The 14082-nt window shown below is 38.8% G+C and overlaps 1 protein-coding gene across 10 annotated transcripts in view; it reads left to right on the forward strand.

The window, feature by feature from the left end:
- LOC131684722 (mucin-5AC) overlaps window positions 1-14082 on the forward strand; it is a 768934-nt gene that overhangs the window by 547565 nt on the left and 207287 nt on the right. The gene's annotated exons all lie outside the window — the stretch shown is intronic.

A 14082-nucleotide genomic window follows, 5' to 3' on the forward strand; every position in this document is an offset into this window, starting at 1 on the left:
GCGTGCATTCATACCTCGGTATAGACGAATATCACGCCAACTCGAACAAATGTTGGCTACACCCTCTCAGATTTTAATGAAACTTTCTGTACATGAGAGCTTTGTCACAAAAATCCACTTTGCATACTTTGTTGTTCCAAAAATGATCTAGACTGTCTTTTGAAAAGGGTCAAACTTTTTTTTACCATTTTTTTTTCAAATGGCTATAGTCTAAAAATGACAAATCCTACAAAAAAAATGTTGTACAAGTGATTTTTACAAAATTACTCAAATTTTTGAATAAAAATATTGAAAGAATTCTTCATCGACTCCTACACTGAAAAAATCGATTTAAAAATTTAAAGTCGATTTTACAAAAAAAATACCATCTTTGATTTGGATGAAATTTTGTTCCAAGATAGGTAATTATGTTCCCTACCTACCATCAAAAATTCAAGTTGGGCAATTTCAAGGAGAAAATGATATTTGAAAGAAACTTTTCCTTGTCCAAACTGATTTTTTTAGTGTATTTTTATCGAAAACTAAACCAATGAAAGTCATAATAATCTCAGAATCCAATTTCGCAACTGCTAGTTGCCTGATACATGCAAAAAGTATCAGTGACAAATTTTGTATTCGTTTGGCATATTACCCTGGTTACCTGTACCTTACCTGCATCAATGCTCATTTTACCAAATAACAGTACTATAAAACTAAGGCCTTTAAGCAGTCTAGTAACAGCGGTTGTGAAGAGCAGTTCTAGTAAAATTATCATTATGGATCAATTGTATACATCCAAGTTAAACAGTATCAAGTGCTGTGCAAAGATAAAGAATCTGAAGTGTAATCGTAATAACTTACGTCCAGAAGCCGCCATCTTGGATTTCAGCATGGCGTCAGACAAACATTTCTGGCACCTACTCGTCAAGACCATTCCGAAAATACCCGGTCAGTCTAGATTCTAGACTGTGAACTCTGGACTCTTCACGCTGGATTCTGGACACCGAGTTCTGGCCTCGATATTCTATGCTATGGACTCTGGACTCTGAACTATGGTCTCTGGGGTCTTGATTCTGGACTCTGAAATCAGAACTCTAAACTCTGAAGTCTGGACTCTACACTCGGAACTCTGGATTCTTGGCTATCCCCTCGGGATTCTGGTCTCTGGACTATGGACACTGAACTTTAGATTCTGGACTCTCATCACTGGATGATGGACTCTTGGCGCTGGCCTCTAATTTCTGTACTATGCACTAGAGTGACAAAAAGAAAATGACCCTTATCGGCCCACCCATGAGTAGATTCCTAGTCCGACCAGGAGCTCTTGTACCAAATTTGAAGCAAGTCGGACAAGTCTAGCTACCGGACCAACGTGCCTGAAGTTTGTATGGGATTTTTCGACAATTTACATGGAGAAAATCCACTAACCCGCATTTTCGCCGCTAGGTGGCACTGTATGCATCGTATTATCACTGTAAGTGAAAATAAGAATGATAATTTATTTGCCCACAACTTTGTCGAAGACTGCTAGTCAATCCAGCTTTTTTAAAAGAAGTTATTAAGCTTTTAGCGAAGTGATGTCTGAGTCAGTTTTGCAAGGGGTCTAGCAGCGCATGGAGAGATAGATTATCGAGATGTTCGGAAGAAATATTTTAAAATGCCTGCTCTACAACTTTGTGGAAGACCCCTAATTTCTATCTCTCTCCGTTGAAAAGTTAGTGTTGGCGCCTTCTATGCGGCAACAGGTGGAACTAAACTTTTCTAACCAAAACATAACTCGTATTATGTACTACAATTCTTCTGAACATACTATTGAGCTAACCATTATTTCACAAAAACGTTTAGTTCATGCGAATCGAGTACTGATACACAACCATGCGCTGCTAGGCCCCATGCAAAACTGACTCAGACATCACTTCGCTAAAAGTTTAATAACTTCTTTTAACAAAGCTGGATTGGCTAGCAGTCTTCGACAAACTTGTTGACAATTAAATTAGCGGTCTTATTTTCACTTACAGTGATAATACGATGCATACAGTGCCACCTAGCGGCGAAAATGCCAGCTAGTGGAATTTCTCCATGTAAATTCTCGAAAAATCCCATACAAACTTCAAACACGTTGGTCCGGTAGCTGGACTTGTCAGATTTGCTTCAAATTTTGTGCAAGTACTCCTGGTGGGACTAGGAATCGACTCAGGGGTGGGCCGATTGAGTTTTCAAAAATTCATTATTTTTCTGGGCAGTCTACTATGCACTCTGGACTCTGAACCATGGGTTCTGGTATCTGGGCTTTTGATCCTTCATTCTGGAATCTGAACTAGACTCTGCACTCTGAACTTTAGGCTCTACTGTCGGGTCTCTGGATTCTGGACTGTGAGCTCTATACTCAGGACTCTGGGTTCTGAACTCGGGACACTGGGCTCAGTATTCTGGGTTGAGGACTCTGGGCTCTGAACTCGGGACACTGGGCTCAGTACTTTGGGTTGAGGACTTTGGTCTCTGTACTCTGAACTGTGGCCTCAGGATTCTCGTCTCTGGACTCAGAGCTTTAGATTCTGGACTTTGAATACTGGATGCTGCACTCTTCACGCTGTGTTCTGGATTCTGAACTCTCGCCTCGAGATTCTGTGTTATGAACTCTGGATTCTGGCCTTTGGGTTCTGGGCTCTGTTTTCTGGAGTCTGAACTCTTGCCTCAGTATTTTGGGTTAGGTATTTCGGGTTCTGGATTCTGGTCTCACTAATTTGGATTGAGAACTGTTGGCTCTGGTCTCTGGACCCAGGAGTCTCGACTTTGTTTTCTGCACTCTGAACTCTGGACTATGCATTCTTAACTCTGGATTCTGTGCTCTCGCCTCGAGATTCTATGCTATGGACTCTGGACTGTAGACTGTGGTCTCTATGCTATGGGCTCTGGGTCTTGATTCTGTACTTTGGTCTCTGAACTGTGGACTCTGGACTCTAAACTCTGGACTATGCACTCTGCACTCGGGACTCTGGTTTCTGGACTCCGAACTCTGGGCTCTCCTCGGGACTCTGGGCTCTGGTCACGGACTATGAAATCTAAACTCTGGATTATCGAATCTAAACTCCGGGTTCTGGACTCTAAACTCTGGTCTTACTATAAATTTTTAAAATCGATTTTTTTCATTGTAAGAGTTGATGAAATTTCTGTTTTCAATATTTTTATTCAAAAATTCCACTAATTTTGTGAAAATCACTCCTACAACATTTTTTGTAGGATTTGTCATTTTTAGACTACACCCAGGTTTTTTTACGCGGGGGATACGTACCGTGTAAAAAGAAACCACGTTAATTGGAAAATCCGCGTAAAAAACCGCGTTAATTTGAAAATCCGCGTAAAAAACCGAATAATTCGAAAATCCTCGTAAAAAAAATCTCTCAGAACTTATATTTTTGGAAGTTTTTTTGCACGGATTTCGCAATTAACAAAAAAAATCCTTTTAAATGCAACAGACTTAGACTTTTTCCTGAAAAAAATTCTAAGTCCTTTTAAATGCAAGGAACTTAGAAGAATTTTGGCAGTTTTTTTGCGCGGATTTCACAATTGACACGGTTTTTGCAAAAAAGATTTCAAGTCCTTTTGGATGCAAAAGACTTAGAAGATTTTCGGAAAGATGAAAGAGATGGTTCTGGACTCCTTATGGTTCGCATCTCAACAATATGGGTATTTTCGGAATGGTCTTGACGAGTAGGTGCCAGAAAGTTATATTTGACGCCATTTTGAAATCCAAGATGGTGACTTCCGGTTTAGCGAAAATCGCTGTAACCCAATCAATACGAGTATTTTCGGAATGGTCTGGACAAGTAGGTGCCAGAAATTTGTTTGACGCGATTTTGAAATCCAAGATGGCGACCTCCGGTTTAGCGAAATTTTCTACAATCCATGCAATATGAGAAAATGTCGGAATGGTCTTGACGAGTAAGTGCCAGAAATTTATTTTTGACGCTATTTTGAAATCCAGGATGGCGACTTCCGGTCTAGCGAAATTCGCTATAACCCATGGGATATGGATATTTCCGGAATGGTCTTAACGAGTAGGTGCCAGAAATTTATGTTTGATGCGATGTTGAAATCCAAGATGGCGACTTCCAGTTTTCTGCAATTCGCTATAATCCAATCAATATGAGTATTAAATCTGGGCAATCATCCAAAACATCCTCGAATATAAAATCTAATCATAAGCCAGCGAAATGCAAAATATTTTTATGTGTTCATCCAGAAGAGTGCAATCAGAACGGAAGTGAGAGAAGAAAGAGACTTATGTGGTGTGAGTTTGGGGTTTGAATTAATTCAAATTAAACACATTGCTTAAATTCAAGTAAATTCAACTGTTTAAAACTATTTGTACTACAACTTCAACTTCCAAAAATACCCATATTGATTGGGTTATACACACAGAAAAAACAATATTGGTAAAAGTAAGAGTGTTCCGCTCTTAGCAAAAAACAACCAACGCCTACTGTCAGATTGAAAGTAAAACTTTTAAATTAATCAAAAATAACAATCAAAATAAAAGATTTCCTTTTAAGCTAATGAAGATTGGTAATCAAAATAAAAGTATTATAAGTATTATAGTATTCAAACTAAGAGTATGCGTTAGTTGTTTTTTGCTAAGAGTGAAAAACTCTTATTTTTACTAACATTTTTCTGTGTGTACCGAATTTACCTAAACCGAAAGTCGCCATCTTTGATTTCAAAATGGCATCGAACATAAATTTCTTGCACCTACTTATCAACACCACCCATATTGATTGGGTTATAACGAATTTCGCTAAACCGAAAGTCGCCATCTTGGATTTCAAAATGGCGACAAAAATCAATTTCTGGCACCTACTTTTCAATGCCATTCCGAAAATACCCATATCATCAATTTCTGGCACCTACTCATCAAGACCATTCCGAAAATACCCACATTGATTGGGTTATACCAAATTTCGCTAAACCGAAAGTCGCCATCTTGGATTTCAAAATGGCATCAAACATAAATTTCATGCACCTACTTGTCAATACCATTTCGAAAATACCCATATTGATTGGGTTATAACGAATTTCGCAAAACCGGAAGGCGCCATCTTGGATTTCAAAATGACGTCAAAAATCAATTTCTGGCACTTACTTTTCAAGACCATTCCGAAAATATCCATATCGATTGGGTTATAGCAAATTTCGCTAAACCGAAAGTCGCCATCTTGGATTGCAAAATAGCGTCAAACATAAATTTATGGCGCCTACTCGTCAAGACCATTCCGAAAATACCCATATTGTTGAGGTATGGCCATAAAGAGTCTTCCAGACCCGTCTCTTCAATCTTTCCGAAAATCTTTTAAGTCTATTGCATTCAAAAGGACTTAGAATATTTTTTGTAAAAACCGTGTTAATTGGAAAATCCGCGTAAAAAAACACGTTAATTGGAAAATCCGCGTAAAAAACCTCGTAAAAAACGCGCAAAAAACCGCGCAAAAAATCTGAAAAATTGGTAAAAAAAATTTGACCCTTTTCAAAAAACAGTCTAGATCATTTTTGGAAAAACAAAGTATGCAAAGTGGCTTTTTGTGACAAAGTCCTCATGTACCGAAAGTTTCATTAAAATCTGAGAGGGTGCTGTCAACTCTTAATACGATTTAACGTGAAATTCGTCAATAGTTATAGCCCGTCTACACGGGGATCATGAAGTTATAACCATTTTAATACTCCAAAGATTTCTCCATCTTGGGTCGCTAGTCTCTAGTCTCCTTCAACGCCCGGCATTCGTACTACATGTCCAACCCACTGTAATCTGCCGTGTTTTATCAGTCCTCGAATGCCAGCATGTTTGTATTCTAGATACAGTTCGTGATTCATGCGTCTCTGCTATTCTCCTTTTTCAACTGCGCCGCCGAGTATTGAACGCAGAATTCTTCACTCAAACACATCGAGCATCGATAAGCTGCTTCCTTCTACACTTCCATGATTCATGGCCACGCAGCGATAGGGAGTATCAGCGATTTGCATAGATCAAATTTTGTGCACGTCTGTAGGGTACGGGACTTTACCTGACTACGTAAATCGTAGAAAGTTCGCAGCAACAATACGCTTTTTACCCCGCGGATATCATCGTTATCACATATCACTAGTGTTCCAAGATATACGAATTCGTGTACAGCCTCGTGCCGTGTACCCCATCTATTTCCACCTCGGAACCAAACCGTTCGGAGTGCCTCGTTCTCTACGAGCTACCATGTACTTTGTATTGTCAGACTTTACAGTCAATCAGGTTCTCGCAGCCTTTCATTTGCAAGGCGCCTCTTCCACAGCTCTGCGATCAACGCCAATGATGTCGATGCTATCCGCGAAGCCCAGAAGCACATTAGATCAAGCATTCGTGCGCCTATTTTGAACAGTACATTGAAGAGTGCCTTCAATCCGTTTGATTTTGGCCCATCAAGCGGCACATGAATCAGTCTAATAATGTTTATCGGTAAAAAGAATAACACTTATAATATGAAAAAAACGTTAAAATTCCTAAATTGCCTGCGAAGAATTTCGAGAAAAAATTAGCATCAATGTTATGACCATTCAAAATGCAATCATGCTCAGTAATCGCGCAGCATTTCAAACGATTGGCCAAACTTTGTTAAACAACTTTGTGCTTGTGAATTTGTGTTGTTTAATTGTTCACTCTCCAGTCCATTAGGATGCAATAGAAGCATAACAATACACTCAATTTCGAAATATGCGTTTCGCAACCGAAACATCAAAAAGTGCCCCACTTTTTAGGCAGTTGACGTCATAACCCCCTGCTTCCGCTACGCGAGTGTGTGTGTGCCGTGCTAAGTAATGTGAACTTCACCGAATCGGGTGAAATGAAACCACTAAATAAAAAGCAGCACCCGAAAATGTGCTGCTCCATATGTGTATCATTTTAACAATCAGCAAAATACACACGACAGGTGTTTCCGACGAGGCAAATTGAGCTGCTTGCAATCACGTACCGAAGAGTAGAAAAACCGCAAGCCTATGATATCCGTCAGCACCATGCGGAATCCGGCGCGATGCGATGGCGAAGATGGCGCTTGCTGTTGGCTGCGAGCCATAATACCTGTGCATAAAGTTGGGTTCATTTCCATTTTCCACGTTTGCACTCTTGCCGTCCGTCTATCAACATCAGCGCCATTATTGTTTGGTTGGACGGAACTGTGGCAGCTCGAGGCAGCAGAGGCGGTGTGTGGTGGGTATTATGTGTTATTTAACGTCGGATGGGGGATACCTAGTGAAACAACGGCCGCGGAAAAAAGGTAAAAAAATTCAATCGATTTGAATATGAATGTGCGAATCGGGCAAGTGCTTCACTGCACGGCACCGAAATAAAGCATAGGGAGAAAACCGACGCTGTAGATGAGGAAGATGATTGGACTATGAGCAGAGGAAAAAACACTCCATTAGCTTGATTTTGGCCATCAGTTAGATAAACACCAGATGGGATGGGGTTTCAGATAATACGAAAAAAAATTGTGGATTTTAGGAAATATCTAGTTGAATCGTAGTCACCAGAAATCATCCAATCAGAGCAATCGAAACAGTCGAAGTCTAAGCCACCATCTTTTTTATATAATTTCTACAGTTAAATAATTTCGTCTCTTTTCTAATCTTGGGTTATACAAGCTTAAACCTGTTTTGAAGGACAAAAAAATCATAATGTACCTGATCCGTTGTTTTGAAAGTTATAAAAACATGCGTGATTTTAGATTGATTTTGTAGTTTTAATAGATTTTTGGCAATGTATGTAAAACAAATTATTGCTAAATTCGTGAATAAAATGCCATGAATCCTGGAACATTCACTGTTTTACTAAATTAGCTGTGGAATTGGTGTTTCGACTTAGTCTCATCAGAATCCAACACCAACTTAGTGACAGGACTAAGCTAGAGCCGGATCGACGCTAGATCCGAAAAACGAAATTTCTATTTCAATATTAATTCTTCAAAAGGGCCAATGAGATTTTTGTAAACAAACTTATTTCGTTCATTATTCCGCTGCCGAGTTGAATTTCATGAAAATACACATGAATTAACATCTTTACCCTTGGTAGAATCAATTTCAAAAATTATAACAAATTAAGAGAAATCAGCATAACAAAAGTTTGTTTACAAAGCTTAGTTTTATCTTATTATTCATAGCGTTCTGAACAGTACCAACATTATTATGTGTTTAGTTTTACAAACGGATTTTTGTTGTGTTCTTCGGCTACAAATTAATAATATAATGGTTTACTGACCATCTGACGAAAAAGTTATTTCTGGTTTCATTTTTTAGTTATTCCAGTGGCGTAATAATAACACGCCTCTGTAGTGATAGGAGCGTCTGGATTCGATTCTCTTCGATTCAATTGACTTTTCCCCCGACTTTATATTTTTGATGTCAATAAATGTAGTATTTTTCAAAACGCCATGGAGCTTCTAACTAACTTTGAAGTTGCCAGAAGTTCTACACTGAACTTTTATAATACTTAGATATTTATAGTATGTACAACAACACAGAAAACTCGCCGTTGGAAGAGACATCTACTGACCCTCCCACTTTATTGATTACTAACGACACTCCTGCCTGTCGTTCATTTGCTGTCGATTGCATTCCAGCAAAGACAGTTACTCTTCCAGTAAGCGCATTGATATGAACTGGATATACCTACCTACCGCAGTACACATTCGTCTTTCACAGCTGAACTCCCCCGTACTCTACCAGATCCCAGACGTCCCCTGGCTGACGTTTATCGATTCCCTGAAGCGATCGATCCACCCCGTTCTACTTTTGACTCCAAAGAAACTGACCTAGTTGTTCCATCCGCTTATTCGTTTGCCCATAGGCAGGTCATTCCGGTTTTACAGCGGTGAATTCATTCCCTTCCCTCGCGCACATGACCACCAGTGATAACCGAGCGTCCAATGCAATGCGATTACGTTCAGCGTCGCGTCGTTATTCTGTTGCCAGCCAACAGGACTAGAGTACAATTAGTCAAATTAGCACTTTCTAAAATCGGTCTGTGGATACCAGTGTATGCATCTCAACTCAATCAAAAGCAAAGCACTCATATTCTTTCACCATCGTATCCATCATCGAGCATCGGCAGCAGCTGGTGAGTGTGCAAGCTTATTATTCAATGTGCGATCCAGATGCTCCGTTTTTTTCCTTCATCAATCCCGGTCATCCATCCCCTCGTTCATCTTCCGTAAGCTTCAAGTGGAGCTCCAAAATCGCTTCGCACACTCAGTTCCCAACAATACCGGCAACTGTCTTCTTTTATTGTGCCTATTTTGATTCCGTTTCGTTTATAAATTCTGCTTTCAGCATTTCATTACGTGCTCTGATCGCGGGGTTCTCTCCCTCGAGTCGCTCATTTTGATATGGCTGTACATATCGGGTTATAAGGCAAGGGCAAGGCTGCCAGATTGCTCGCCGACATGGCTGGAAGAGTAGACTTTAATTCTAAGAAAATTAATCGAAACGATTTTCAAGTTCAAATACAACGAGCATTCTGCGTTTTACACGAATTCAGTTTACGATTCTGGTAGGTACGTGACTTTCTCAAGCATATCTGGGTTACTTTTTTATATCTAAACGTAAAGTTAACTGATTTCATATTCATAAATTTTCATTAAGCCATTTTAAAAATGAGTTTTCCCCCTGACAAAAAAGTATGAAAGGACACTGACGTTAGCATATTTAATGCGTTGATTTGAATTGATACAGGGCAAAATTTGTGAAAGATCATAACAAAAAACAAAAAATATTCAATTTTATGCTACACTACTTTACAGTAAATTGTATCCCGATTTTTTTTCTATGATTTACATAGTAAAAAGGCTTTCTGAAATCGAAAATGCGGTCAACCAAATTTTGTATGTAACGGATTTTGCGATATTGCGAGAAAACAAATCATTTTTTGAATGAAAAAATGTCTTCACTTCATTCTAAATAATTCCAGTTTACTTTTGTTGGAGAGACGTGACCAAGATTTTATGGGCGACTTGAACATGTAGAAATAAACAGAAAAAATATAAAAAATTCTAATATTTGCTATTCTGTGGTACATACTGTTAATGTTAATGACGTCAAAAAAGGGATCCCACCTTGACGCCAGGCTATATCTTTATAGTAATAGTAAACAAAGTTAGCAGTTATATGGCTAATTTCGTGACGTGTGAACATTCAAAGTTAGCATTTTTATTGGTACCTAAGAATCTCGACAATGTAGAAAAAAGGATTCCAGCATGGTTCATGCCATTATTTTTAGTTCTGTTTTAGTTCTGTTCTTTTTCCAACAACTTTATGCCAAAAAAATCAGCATCTCTGGAGCTTCAGAATTTGAAAGAATGGACTATCCCCTTTAATTTGCAACCAATTTCAAAATAACCCGTCGGGGGGTCCAGAGCGAAGATTTTTTCGCGAAAAAAGGTTTTATATTGGAACTAGTTCACATTTCTGCCCCTAGATGGTGCTTAACATTAACATTAACATTAAAATTGAGAATCTGATTGATAATTTAATTGTCTACAACTTTGTTAACAACTGAAAATCGATCTGAAGTTATGTCTAAGTTAGTTTCACAGGGTTTCTAAGTCAATTTCCACGCACTTATTTTATTTGCCAAACAGTTGTGTTTAGTTGTTTAGTTTAGTAGTGCATTCGGAGTCGTTTAAGGGCTTGAGATATCTCATATTTTGGCCGAAAATTATAATTCCAGATTCTCTATCAGCTTCTTCGTATAAAATTCATTTGTCATGACCTATTTGAATCTATTTCAGCAAACTCAATGTAACTTTTGACACCATAGCAATATTTTTTTTTTAAATTAACGTAATATAAGAACAGTGAACAAAAATCTTTGAGTTTTGGTTTCAAGATTATTTTTTTGAGGTATATTCGAAGATTTTCATGCATCTGAGGATATATATATATATAGCTGCAAGCTTTTTCTTGTACTCAAATCATGTTTTGTTTTCAAAAGGAATACATTTCACATAATCTAGGATAAAGTCGTCAAAAAATCAACTGTTATAATTAACTTTAAGAAATAATTCCGAAATCTTTACTCGTCCAAAATGGATCACAATAGCAAACGATAAAGAAAACTTCACTGGCCATCTTCGCTCAGTAAGAAAAGTCTATTTAGTGAGGATTTCTCACATAATCTATAGGAAATGGCAGAAAATCCAATTGCCACAATATACTTTAATTTTGAATTAATCGTTACATGCTAACGATTAAACCTACAAAATAAAAGAAAATAGATTTAGTGTACTGTTGGGGTTTGCGTTCGACTGAAAACGGTTCGTCCTAACATTACTTCTTGAAGGAATTAATAATAGTTTGCTTAAACGACCATAACCTAAATTAGGGTAATTTTGGGAGAGATGCCGCGTCGGGTGAGATGCCGCACTTTCTATATCTCGAATATAGGGTGACTTTTATACGGTAATATGATATTGTGAGTTTGTCTTTCGAAGAATTACAACACTGGAGATGTAAAATAATCCTAATTATTAACTCACGACAATTTTATTAACGTTTGTGTGCGTCCAGTTACATCACGTAGTGTCAAAAAATTTTCGGTACCACTTTAAAATTTAGTTTTTTTTTATATTGTTCGATTTTTTTTTTGAGAACCAAGTATCGATTGAATAGCTGGGACCTTTTAGAAGATTATTTTAGATCATGAGCACGGCTATCCATAATTTTAGAGGAAAATGTCGTCGTACGACATCTCTCCCACACAATTGGGAGAGATGCCGCATCAAAATTGCGGGTGAAATGCCGACTCGATGGCGAAGGATACGTAGCCAAAATGAATTTTTTTCACCTAGGAATGTCATTAAATAATCATTTGAGTCGGATATCGACTATTAATAAGGCATACCCGAGCAAACGAAAAGCCCATAATACCCCCATGGTCATGGTCCAATTTTACCCCACACTGCATGGTGTTTTGATAGTGTTTTAAATGGGGTCAACCCATGAAAACACCATCACCATGGTCCGGTAAATCTCATATAAAAACCATATTTTGATCCTATACTATGTTGCGTTTCGGCTTCGCCTCATCAGAAACCGACACTAACACATTGTCGGAATAGATTAGCGCCGGCTTGACGCAAATCCCTTAAAACTAAAACACACTATGTGTTTCAATCAAACGACTGATCAAACGTGATGTCCCGTTCGAGCAGAAGTTCTGTTTATGCCGATGAGACACAAGTGAAGCCGAAACTTGTCTTGGCTTAGCAGGCCTATGCGAAAGCACTATGCTATATTCCACCCTAAGGAGGAAAATTTGGTAAAAACCAAAATTTCTCACTAGGGTGAAAATTTGTTGGTAAAAACCAGTCTTTGTACAGGAGGGCACAAATCCTTATTTCATACTATGTTGCGTTTCGGCTTCGCCTCATCAGAAACCGACACTAACACATTGTCGGAATAGATTAGCGCCGGCTTGACGCAAATCCCTTAAAACTAAAACACACTATGTGTTTCAATCAAACGACTGATCAAACGTGATGTCCCGTTCGAGCAGAAGTTCTGTTTATGCCGATGAGACACAAGTGAAGCCGAAACTTGTCTTGGCTTAGCAGGCCTATGCGAAAGCACTATGCTATATTTCACCCTAAGGAGGAAAATTTGGTAAAAACCAAAATTTCTCACTAGGGTGAAAATTTGTTGGTAAAAACCAGTCTTTGTACAGGAGGGCACAAATCCTTATTTCATACTATGTTGCGTTTCGGCTTCGCCTCATCAGAAACCGACACTAACACATTGTCGGAATAGATTAGCGCCGGCTTGACGCAAATCCCTTAAAACTAAAACACACTATGTGTTTCAATCAAACGACTGATCAAACGTGATGTCCCGTTCGAGCAGAAGTTCTGTTTATGCCGATGAGACACAAGTGAAGCCGAAACTTGTCTTGGCTTAGCAGGCCTATGCGAAAGCCCTATGCTATATTTCACCCTAAGGAGGAAAAAGTGCTTTCGCATAGGCCTGCTAAGCCAAGACAAGTTTCGGCTTCACTTGTGTCTCATCGGCATAAACAGAACTTCTGCTCGAACGGGACATCACGTTTGATCAGTCGTTTGATTGAAACACATAGTGTGTTTTAGTTTTAAGGGATTTGCGTCAAGCCGGCGCTAATCTATTCCGACAATGTGTTAGTGTCGGTTTCTGATGAGGCGAAGCCGAAACGCAACATAGTATGAAATAAGGATTTGTGCCCTCCGGTACAAAGACTGGTTTTTACCAACAAATTTTCACCCTAGTGAGAAATTTTGGTTTTTACCAAATTTTCCTCCTTAGGGTGAAATATAGCATAGTGCTTTCGCATAGGCCTGCTAAGCCAAGACAAGTTTCGGCTTCACTTGTGTCTCATCGGCATAAACAGAACTTCTGCTCGAACGGGACATCACGTTTGATCAGTCGTTTGATTGAAACACATAGTGTGTTTTAGTTTTAAGGGATTTGCGTCAAGCCGGCGCTAATCTATTCCGACAATGTGTTAGTGTCGGTTTCTGATGAGGCGAAGCCGAAACGCAACATAGTATGAAATAAGGATTTGTGCCCTCCTGTACAAAGACTGGTTTTTACCAACAAATTTTCACCCTAGTGAGAAATTTTGGTTTTTACCAAATTTTCCTCCTTAGGGTGAAATATAGCATAGTGCTTTCGCATAGGCCTGCTAAGCCAAGACAAGTTTCGGCTTCACTTGTGTCTCATCGGCATAAACAGAACTTCTGCTCGAACGGGACATCACGTTTGATCAGTCGTTTGATTGAAACACATAGTGTGTTTTAGTTTTAAGGGATTTGCGTCAAGCCGGCGCTAATCTATTCCGACAATGTGTTAGTGTCGGTTTCTGATGAGGCGAAGCCGAAACGCAACATAGTATGAAATAAGGATTTGTGCCCTCCTGTACAAAGACTGGTTTTTACCAACAAATTTTCACCCTAGTGAGAAATTTTGGTTTTTACCAAATTTTCCTCCTTAGGGTGAAATATAGCATAGTGCATATTTTGATGTATTTATGGTTTCTTGAGATCATTTGATGGTGTTTTG

The sequence above is a fragment of the Topomyia yanbarensis genome, chromosome 2, assembly GCF_030247195.1.
Source record: "Topomyia yanbarensis strain Yona2022 chromosome 2, ASM3024719v1, whole genome shotgun sequence".
Lineage (NCBI taxonomy): Eukaryota > Metazoa > Arthropoda > Insecta > Diptera > Culicidae > Topomyia > Topomyia yanbarensis.